The following is a 9,557-nucleotide window of genomic DNA, read 5'->3' as shown; positions in this document are numbered from 1 at the left end:
CCACAACACCTAGCACGCAGAATCCAAACAAGTCCAACCAGGTGGTCGCAACCCACTATCCACACATGTGGCAATCAGCCAACCAGTCCATCGGGGAGCCTTACAGCACTCAGCAGCTTCACCCAACAGCCCAAGCTGGACTGGAATCACTTAATTAGACCTCGACCAACCTGACGCAGGCCCGACCGGTGCTCGCAAGTGCTTCTCCCCTCCCAATCAGCTCCCTCCAAGCCCCATACACCAGACGCCACAGAGCCCATCCAGACCCCCCAGCCCCTCAGACAGATCAACCATCCGATAGTCGCAGGACAGCGTATACCCAGCCCCACCAAGCAGCCATTGGTCTTGGCCACACGAACAGAGCCCCAATCCTCAACACTGTACAGCCGAGCAGGGCCTACCAGCCACAGCCAGGAGCCACAAAGGAGGCAGTACCAATACCCGAAGGCATCGGCACCAGCCACACCATCCAACCCAGCCGAACCGAAATCCAACCCAGTCGGAAAAGAGTAAGCAGAGCTAGCAAAAGCCAGCCCCACAGGTCCGGCAATAGGCACAGACTGAAGGACGAATAAGAGGCATCCCCAACTAAAGTGACAAGAAGGGGGAGGGCGAACAAACAGAAGCAGACAAACAGAAGGTAGGCTCCACTTACAATGGGTGAAGCTGCCAACCACAGACCACAACCGAACCACCCAAACGCACAGACAACGTGAGTGTCTGGCAGCCAATCGTCCCACACCACCCTAGGTAGCAAGGAAAAACCACACCAGGGGGTAAGATTTTCCAGGGTCAAAGCCATCCCCACCGTAGCGAGGAGGTGACACCTGGCTGAACTATGGTATATGCCACACAGACAAAACTTCCAAGGGAACGGAGATAAACAACATCGTAGGATTCCGACCGTAGAAATATATAGTAACAAGGAGGGGGGGGGCCGGCGAGGCCTCCTCCCCAGTGGATTGATGTGGCCGGTACGACGTGTTGAAACTTGGGAAGGTCATCAGTCTAACTCAAGGGCATTTTGTATCGCGAGAACTAAGGACTGCATTAAAACCCAACAAAAGACATGAGCTTGCCCAAAGAACGATAAGGGTGATCCCCCCAAATACAAGGTTCAATCTCCCCCAATTGAACGCGAAACCTGCGAGTAGACGATAGACAGGAAGCAGTGGACCTTTTACTGAAAGGGGCTCGTAAGCGACCGTGATGAAGTGCTCGAAGTGACAGCATCGTGAGAAGCCCTCAGGTGACAAAACGAGAAGCAAACAAGTAATCCGCCACGCAACACCTAACAGACCTCAACACCAAAGACCCCAGAAACTACTGAGCAAACTCAGATATCTCCCCCAGAATCCAAGGCATCAAGGCCCCTCATAGATGCGAAAGAAATGCTCGGGGTGAAGCGACAGCAAGGACGAGGAAAAGTACTTAGAATAAAGCATGAAGAACCTATCTTTCTCGGCCGCATCGGCCTCCTTATATAGTATTATTCCCGCCCATAGTCATGTGACCTAAAGTGGTCACATGTGCGAAACCAAATCATAACAAACTAGTCATGTGACCAAAGTGATCACATGTTCAAAACCCATGACCTCATAGCGAGGTCATGTACAAAAACTCATAAAGCAATCATAACACAATAAACAAGTCATATGACTCAACTGAGTCATATGCGTGAAACACATGACATTATAACAAGGTCATGTGCGAAACATAAATTATATGTGTAAGGCTTACCCGCAAGACACACTCGCAAGGCATACTCACCAGGTGCACCTCCCATGACTCATATTTGAGCCATGTGCGAAAGCATCACAAATCCCACACATAACAAATCACATGACCAGAATGAGTCATATGTGTAGAACAATAACATACCTGTGCCTCATAACTATGTGTCACGTGAAAGCCTCTTTCATACCAAGTCACGTTCGTGACATTAGCTCCCCTCCTTCTAAGCCTGAGTCCTATCAGGCTTTCTCTCCCAGTTTCAGAAGAGTTCCTGTCCTGCTGAGGGCATGGTCCTTCTCAGCTTGTAGAACTTTTCGTCTGCCATCCTCCATCTGACCTTTACCGATTCTAGAGTCAGATTTGCAATCTCGATCATGTGTTGCTGATTATCATTCAGCTGTCTTAGCTCCATGATCGTTTGGTTGTTTGCCGAAATTGTGGCTTCAGCCTGACCAAGTTGTTCTCGGAGTCCCCGGATCTGCCTGCGTAGGCACCTGGCGTCCGGTTCTGTGTCTGCTGAGGAGTTTTGGGCCCCTCCCTCCCTGGACCGCGTCCTCGCGGCCCATGCCTTTCTGGCATCTTCTCCTTCCAACTCTTTCCTGCTTCCATCCTTCTGCAGGTAGAATCCCCCAGATATTTTCTGCGCCCTGTGCATCCTGTACTCATTTCTGAAGCATTGCTGCCAATACTTCAGGATGTAGTCCAGGCGTTGGCCACACTTTCCACATTTCCTCCGAAACTATCCTGTGCCTTCTTTGTCACCAAAATGTGTTTGGTAACCATCATCATAGCATAGCGTCCATAACATGGCGTTATGCTGTGCTTGTTTTTCCTTTTCCGTGAGTTCTTCATCGGTCGGCCCCATGAATGAGTATTCTGAGCTGGTGGGTGTGGTTTGGCGTGGGCTATCGCCCCAGCCCTAGTGTTGTTACAAGGGCGCGAGAGCCTTTCCCTCGCCTTTGTCTTGGTTGAACATGATCGTCACCTGGGCTGGGCTTACCTGAGTATCACTGGTGGAAGGTTGAGATGGCATCTTGAGCGTGTTTAAAGTTGTGTGCGAAGTACCAAGTTTTATCCTGTTCAGGCGAATATCCTGTCCACTTGGCTCAGTATTGGAGGTGACCGGGGAAGAAGTGGGAATCGACTATTTTGTTGAGCTCGTATTCTGGTTCTCTGTCGTGTTCGATCGGAGGAGGAGGAATAAGTGTTTGTGAGGGAAACTTGTTGTTGTTGTGTAATTTGAGGAGCGAGATGTGGAATGTGTTGTGAATTCGCATCGAGGTGGGAAGGTTGAGTTTATAAGCTCAGCTGCCCACCCTTTCTAATATCCTGAATGGTCCGATTTTCTTGTAGTCCAATTGCTTTGATGGTCGTGTCATATGAATATTACGTAGTATTAGCCGTACCATATCTCCCAGTTGTATGTTTATATCTGGTCTTCGGTACTTATCGTATTGTTCCTTTTGTCGTTGTTGTGCTTGACTCATTTCGTATTGTAATGTTTCGAATAGTTTTCCCATATCGGTTTTGTCCGGTATCACATCATTAATCGTATGATATATGATCTGACTTTGTAGATGTTGTCCATAATTCGCGAAGAATGGTGTCATGTCGATTGTTTCTTGTTTTCCATTGTTGTATGCGAATTCAGCTATAGATAACAGCTTGTACCAATCATCTTGTTGATAATTAACGTAGACCCTTAAATATTGTTCGAGTATCGCATTTACCCGTTCCGTTTGTCCATCTATCTGTGGGTGGAACGCTGTGCTCATCCTGTTTTGTATCCCCATTTCTCCAGTTACTTTCTTCCATAGTCCTGATGTGAATAGTGTTCCTCGATCTGTAATGATATTTTTTGGAAGGCTGTGAAGTCAGAAGACCTCTCGTAAGAATGTCTGTATAAAATCCCTCGTGTTGATATCTTTTCTGACTGGAATGAAATGACTCATTTTGGTCAGACGATCCACCTCGACCAGGATGCTATCGCAATTTTCCGATGCTGGTAGGTCCGTGATGAAGTCCATAGTAATTGTTTCCAATGGTTGTTCGGGAACTTCATTTGATTTCAGTAATCCATATGGTATGTGTTTAGCCGTTTTCGTCCTTTGGTATGTGTCGCAGTTTTTGACATATCATTTGACATCTTCACGCAGTCCTGGCCAATAGAATGACCTCATGATGAATTCCGTGGTTTTAGCCATTCTCCTGTGTCCTGCCATTTAGATATCGTGGTATTGTCGTATGATATCTGTCCTTATCTCCTCCTCTTCCGGGATCCATTATTTTCCGTCATACCACATATTTCCATCCTTTCATTAGCATAAACCCAGAGCAATTTCTTTCATCTCCTTTTTTCCTGCCTTCAATGCTTTTCTTATTGCCAGAATTGTTTTGTCTTTCTCGTTTGCGTTCTCAATTTCCCTTTCCTCCATTGATGTAAATTGGATAACCTCTATTGCCTCGAAGTAGGTTTTTGGTAATAGTGTTCATGTTTTTTGTTTTATTCTTTCGTCTTCTTTTGGTTGTGGTTTGTCGCTTGCAATGCTTGTGAGAGCATCTGGCTTTCCACTCTCTTTGCCTGGTTGGTATTCGATTTTGAAGTTGTATTTGCTGAGGTGTGCTATCCATCTTATCTGGCAGTGGTTCAGTTCTTTCGTAGTCATGAATGGGACCAAGTTCTTGTAGTCGGTTAGAACTCGGACGGGATAGGCGTTGTTCAAAACGTATCTTCTCCATTTCTTTAATGCTTGAACTATCGCTAATAGTTCTTTGTTTGCAACATCGTAGTTGCACTCTGCGGGGGTCATTGTCTTGGATCGGTAAGACACTGGCCTCCATTTTCCATCGTCGCATTGTTGCGATAGCATGCCTGAGCACACATATTTTGAGGCATCTGTTTCGATCATTGTCCTTCAGTTTGGGTTGAAATGAACCAGTATGGGTGCTGATGTTAGATGCGTTCGTATTACATCATATGCTTTTTGTTCCGTTTCTCCCCCTTCCCATTTCTTGTATTTCTTTGTTAGGTTATGGAGTGGTTTTGCAAGTCTGCTAAATCCCTCTATGAACCTTCAATAAAAGTTGCAGAATCCCATAAAGTATTGAACATCTGTTTTATTGTTTGGTTTGGCACAATCCCATATGGCTACTGTTTTGACAGGGTCGGCCTTGACACCACTTCGATTGATGATAAATCCGAGGTATTCCATTTCTTCCTTATGGACTTTACACTTGGTCAGTTTGATATTCATTCCTGATCCTTGTATTGTGGCCATGATATTGCTGATATCCTTCTGGTATTGTTGTATGTTTTCTGAGTATATGAGTACATCATCCAAGTATACGATGCAACATATTTCGAGGTACTTATTGAGTACCTTGTTGATCCATCTCTGGAATGAAGCCGGTGTATTGGTTAGCCCGAAGGGCATAACCAAGTATTCGAACATTCCATATCTTGAGGCGAATGTAGTCTTCCATTCATCTCCTGCCTTAATACGTATATTGTGGTATGCGTCCTTGATGTCGAGTTTGGTGAAGTATTTTGGTGACTGCAGTCTATCTAGTGCTTCTCCAATCAAGGGTAGTGGGTATCAGTCTTTCTTGGTAACTGAATTGAGAGCTCTGTAGTCCACGCAGAGTCTCATTTTTCCGTCTATCTTTTTGACCAATAGTATTGGAGATCCTCCTGACGCGAAAGAGTCCCTGATCCATCTTCGCTTTAGGTTTTGCTCGATGTACTTCCTAAGTTCTTCGAGCTCTGCTTCTTTTAGTGGGTATAACTTCTTGTAGGGAATCTCTTTTGTTTTTCCCATTTTCTCATCTTTGTCCAGTTGAATTCCGTGATCGATTCCTAGTCTTCGAGGTGGTAGCTCCGTAGCTTCCTCTTCTTGGACTAGGTTCGTGAATTGATAGTATTCCTTTGGAACCAATTCTTTCCATCCCTTTTTGCTTTGGTATTTCTTATCCTGGATTGCTAGCTCCATGCTGATGTTGATTTTCGCTAGAACTACTTTTTCGGCTTCATAAGTCCATTTGAGAATTCCTCTTGCATCTCCTCTTCGATAGTACCTTCTAAAGTCTTGTGCTGTTATCTCTTTGATCTCGATTCTTTTTGTTGTATCAGGCTGGTTTTGGTCTGTGCTTCCAAATCGTTTGTCTCCTCTTGTGGTTTCTTCCAGTTGATCTACTTCATTCAGATCCTCTTTGTTGATTTTTTCGATTATTAACAGTACAATTCGATCGCCTTTTTGGACTTGGTAGTCCTCTTGAGTCAGATTGGGCAGGACCCCTTTGATTTCTCCCGTATAGTCGACGACGATCACTCCTGCCATGGTCATGGGTCGATGTTTGACTGCTAGACCACTGCTAGGTGCTATTCATCCATAGGTGCCTTCTCGTAGTCCGATGGCTATTCCTGTTGCTATCATTGCCTGCCCATTAGCAGGTATCTTGATTCCTTTGTTGGCATACAGGTCGTATCCTGCTACCCTTTTGGAACCCTTGGTAGGCACTCTTGCCTCTTGGTCCAGTTTTTGTATCCGGATTCTCTTATCTTGCCGCATCTCGGCGAACTTTGCATGCAAAGTTTCTTCTTCCGCTTCTTGTATCAGTGTCGCGTAGATCACAGGTGAACTGTTGAGACATTGTGTCGCACATAGTTCGCTTATGAAGGTCATCTTGTTCTTGTTCCAATTGATTGTCAGATTATGCTTTCGTAACCATGGCATCCCTAGGACTATTTCATGGTTTTTGAGATCTGCTACCTGAAAGGTTGCCGTTTCCCTATGGCTGTCAATGTCCATAGGTACTGTCGCCGCATGGGTTATAGGACCCATAGTCCTTGGCTTTCCATCTGCTAGGTAGACTTGTCTTGCTTTCTTCGCTTATTTGGTGTGGAGGCTGTATTTGTCGCAGATTTCTTTGTCGATGAAGTCTTTGGTAGCCCCACAGTTGAGCATTGCATATATTGTTATTTCTTCGCTTTCTTCATTGTATATCTTCGTTTTGATCATCACATGATCTCCATCTTCTTCTCCTCTTTGCATGTATAGTACTGTGTAGTAGTTTGCTAATTTGATCTGTTTTCCAGGTCCACATCTTGGGTCTCCCAGACCACTCTTTACTGGATACCCTCGTCGTTTTCTGCCGGTAAATCTTCTGCAATCATTTCGCAAATGTTGCTCCTCTTTTGATTTTGGAGACAATGATTTCCAGCTGCTCTGGTTCCTTGGTATCCTCTATCGGGTTGGCTTCTACATTCTCATATCCGATGTCCTACTTTTCTGCACCTCAGACAGAGTTTCCCATTTATTCTTCTGACGTATTCTTCCTTAAATAGGTTCAGAGCAGGTCCTGCTTTTGATTTATCTAACTCCATTGGCTCGCCTGGTGGTAATGCTCAACTTTCTCCTCGGGCTGCTTGTGGTTTGAAGGTTCCTTCCACATTCCTGGATGATTGGACCACCCTGTGTACTATAGTATTTTCCTAGTTGCTTCGAACCATATTTAGTTTGCTTTCCTTATCGATCGCCCATCTTGTAAATTGTTCTGCTGTTGTGTAGTGCAGGTCGGATATTCCCCATGCCTCTCAGAGTCTTTCACTGCAGTTTCTCAGGAGGATGATGTAAAGAGTAGAATCATCAAACTCAGCCTCGTATTCCAATAGTCGGCATTCGTTCCAGTATGCCGAGAATGTTTGTTTTTCTTGTTGGAGTTTTTCCAGCTTTCATCTCGCTATTTCTTTGGCATTGGGATCTCCGAATTGTTCAAAGAGTATCGCCTTGAACTCTTCATATGTGACCCATTCTCTCAACTTCCTTCCATCTTGGAAAGGTATGATCCATTGTCCTGCGAGTCCTCTGAGTAGAGATTCCACGTATGAAATCTTGATCTCGTTATAGTGATCTCCATATCCCTTAATGGTAAAAGATCCTTCACATTGCGGTAAGAATATTCGTAGCTTGTCTTCAGCTCCTTCGTATGTGTCGGGCTTCTTTGCTTTCAGTTGTTGGATGTTTCCTTGTCCTGTGTTTTGTATTGCTGCGAGAAATGCCAGAAACTGATTCTCAGTCATTCCAAGTATGCTAGTGCCTGGTACAGGAGCGGCCGGGGCCGGTGGCCTAGGTACTGCTAATCCCGACATTCTCTTGGGTCGTGGAGTTCCTGGAGGAGAGCTGTAGACTGGTGATCCTTCCTCTGGTGTTACTGGGCTTGCTGCTCTCGAGAGTTCTGCTGAGATGTGATTTAGGGCATCGCTGAATCCTTCAAGGTTAAGGTTTTGATCGTCAATGTCGATATCTCCTTCCCTGTCTGGATTGAAGCATGCCATCTTGTATCATTTGGGGTCGCACTAGGTGACGCTTTGTAATATAACGATCTCCCTTTGGGCAGTTAGTTCTTGGCAACGGGGAACGATACTTCTTTCTTCTTATTCCTTATTTCTTTATCATATGATAGTACTAGGCCTCTGCCTATGTTACCAATAGTACAAGTCCTCTGTCTTCTATTGGGAACACATATCGTAAGCTTTCTCTAACTCTTCTTCGTGAAGAGCTTTCCTTGTCGTAACAATAACGTTGCAATAAAGATAAAGATCGTAAAGGTGTTTTTATATTTGTTAAAGTAATAAGTAGAAAAAGTACTTAGAAGTCAATCTAATTTTATTTAAACTTGTACCGCCACCACCAGAATACGACGAGCCCCCGCCGGCAGAGGGACACCACTAACCAGTATACCACTAATCTTAAGCTAACTAAGTCTACGGTCCTGCACCTGCCATCTCCGAGTCATACCCGCACGAGAACTAATTATAAGACCATCAAACAACCTGGCACCCGCTGTGGTCCAAGTCCGTAGCCTCTATAGTATGAAGTCAACCAGCACCAAGTGTAGCTAAAGCCGAGCAAGAGACCGACCCAACCAGATTCCTCGTCCAACAAAATATAAAATCACTACCGCTCGGTCTGAATACCATCCTGCAAGACCTCCACCACAGTAGAAAATCAACAAAACTCCCCCAAACAAATATAAACTACAGGCGACACAATGGCAGAGAGGAGGTAACCAACATGTCTACCTCTTGCATCCGCATGCCCGGCCGTCCACCCTATGAACCCACTTTGCCAAGTGCCTCCGAAGAGTATAATGGTGAGGAGGACATGTACCTGCTGCCTATTCCCCAAAACAAACTCATAAACAAAAGAAATACATAGAGGTGGTGACAGACCTAAATGGCCAGTGGGACCTATCTCCTACCCATAGTACCTTGCCCCCGCCAGCCATGCCCATTGCCAAACCAAAGAAACCAAACAAACCCCACAAAACCCAGCGTGCAAGACCCAAACAAGTCTAACCAGGTGGTCGCAACCCACTATCCGCACAGGTGGCCATCAACTATCTAGGTCATTGAGGAGCTTTACAGCACTCAGCAGCCACACCCAACAGACCCATCAGGCCGGAAACACTTAATTAGACATCGCCCAACCTGACGCATGCCCGACCGGTGCTCGCAGGTGCCTCTCTCCCTCCAATTAGCCCCCCCCAGGCCCCACACACCAGGCGCCACAGAGCCCATCCAGTTCCCTCAGTCCCTCAGAGAGATTAACTATCTGATAGCCACAGGACAGCTATACCTAACCCCATCAGGCAGCCACTGGCCTTGGCTACGCCAAAAGAGCCACAACCCTTGACTCCATATAGCCGAGGGGAGCCTACCAGCCAAAGCCAGGAGCCACAAAGGAGGCAGTACCAATACCCGAAGGCAGCGGTACCAGCCACACCATCCAACCCAGCTGAACTGAAGTCCGGCTGAGTCAGGA

The sequence above is a fragment of the Tuber melanosporum genome (assembly GCF_000151645.1).
Source record: "Tuber melanosporum whole genome shotgun sequence assembly, scaffold_12, strain Mel28".
In the NCBI taxonomy this organism is placed as follows: domain Eukaryota; kingdom Fungi; phylum Ascomycota; class Pezizomycetes; order Pezizales; family Tuberaceae; genus Tuber; species Tuber melanosporum.
The sequence above is the reverse complement of the archived record's forward strand: the minus strand, read 5'-3'. Positions refer to the sequence as shown.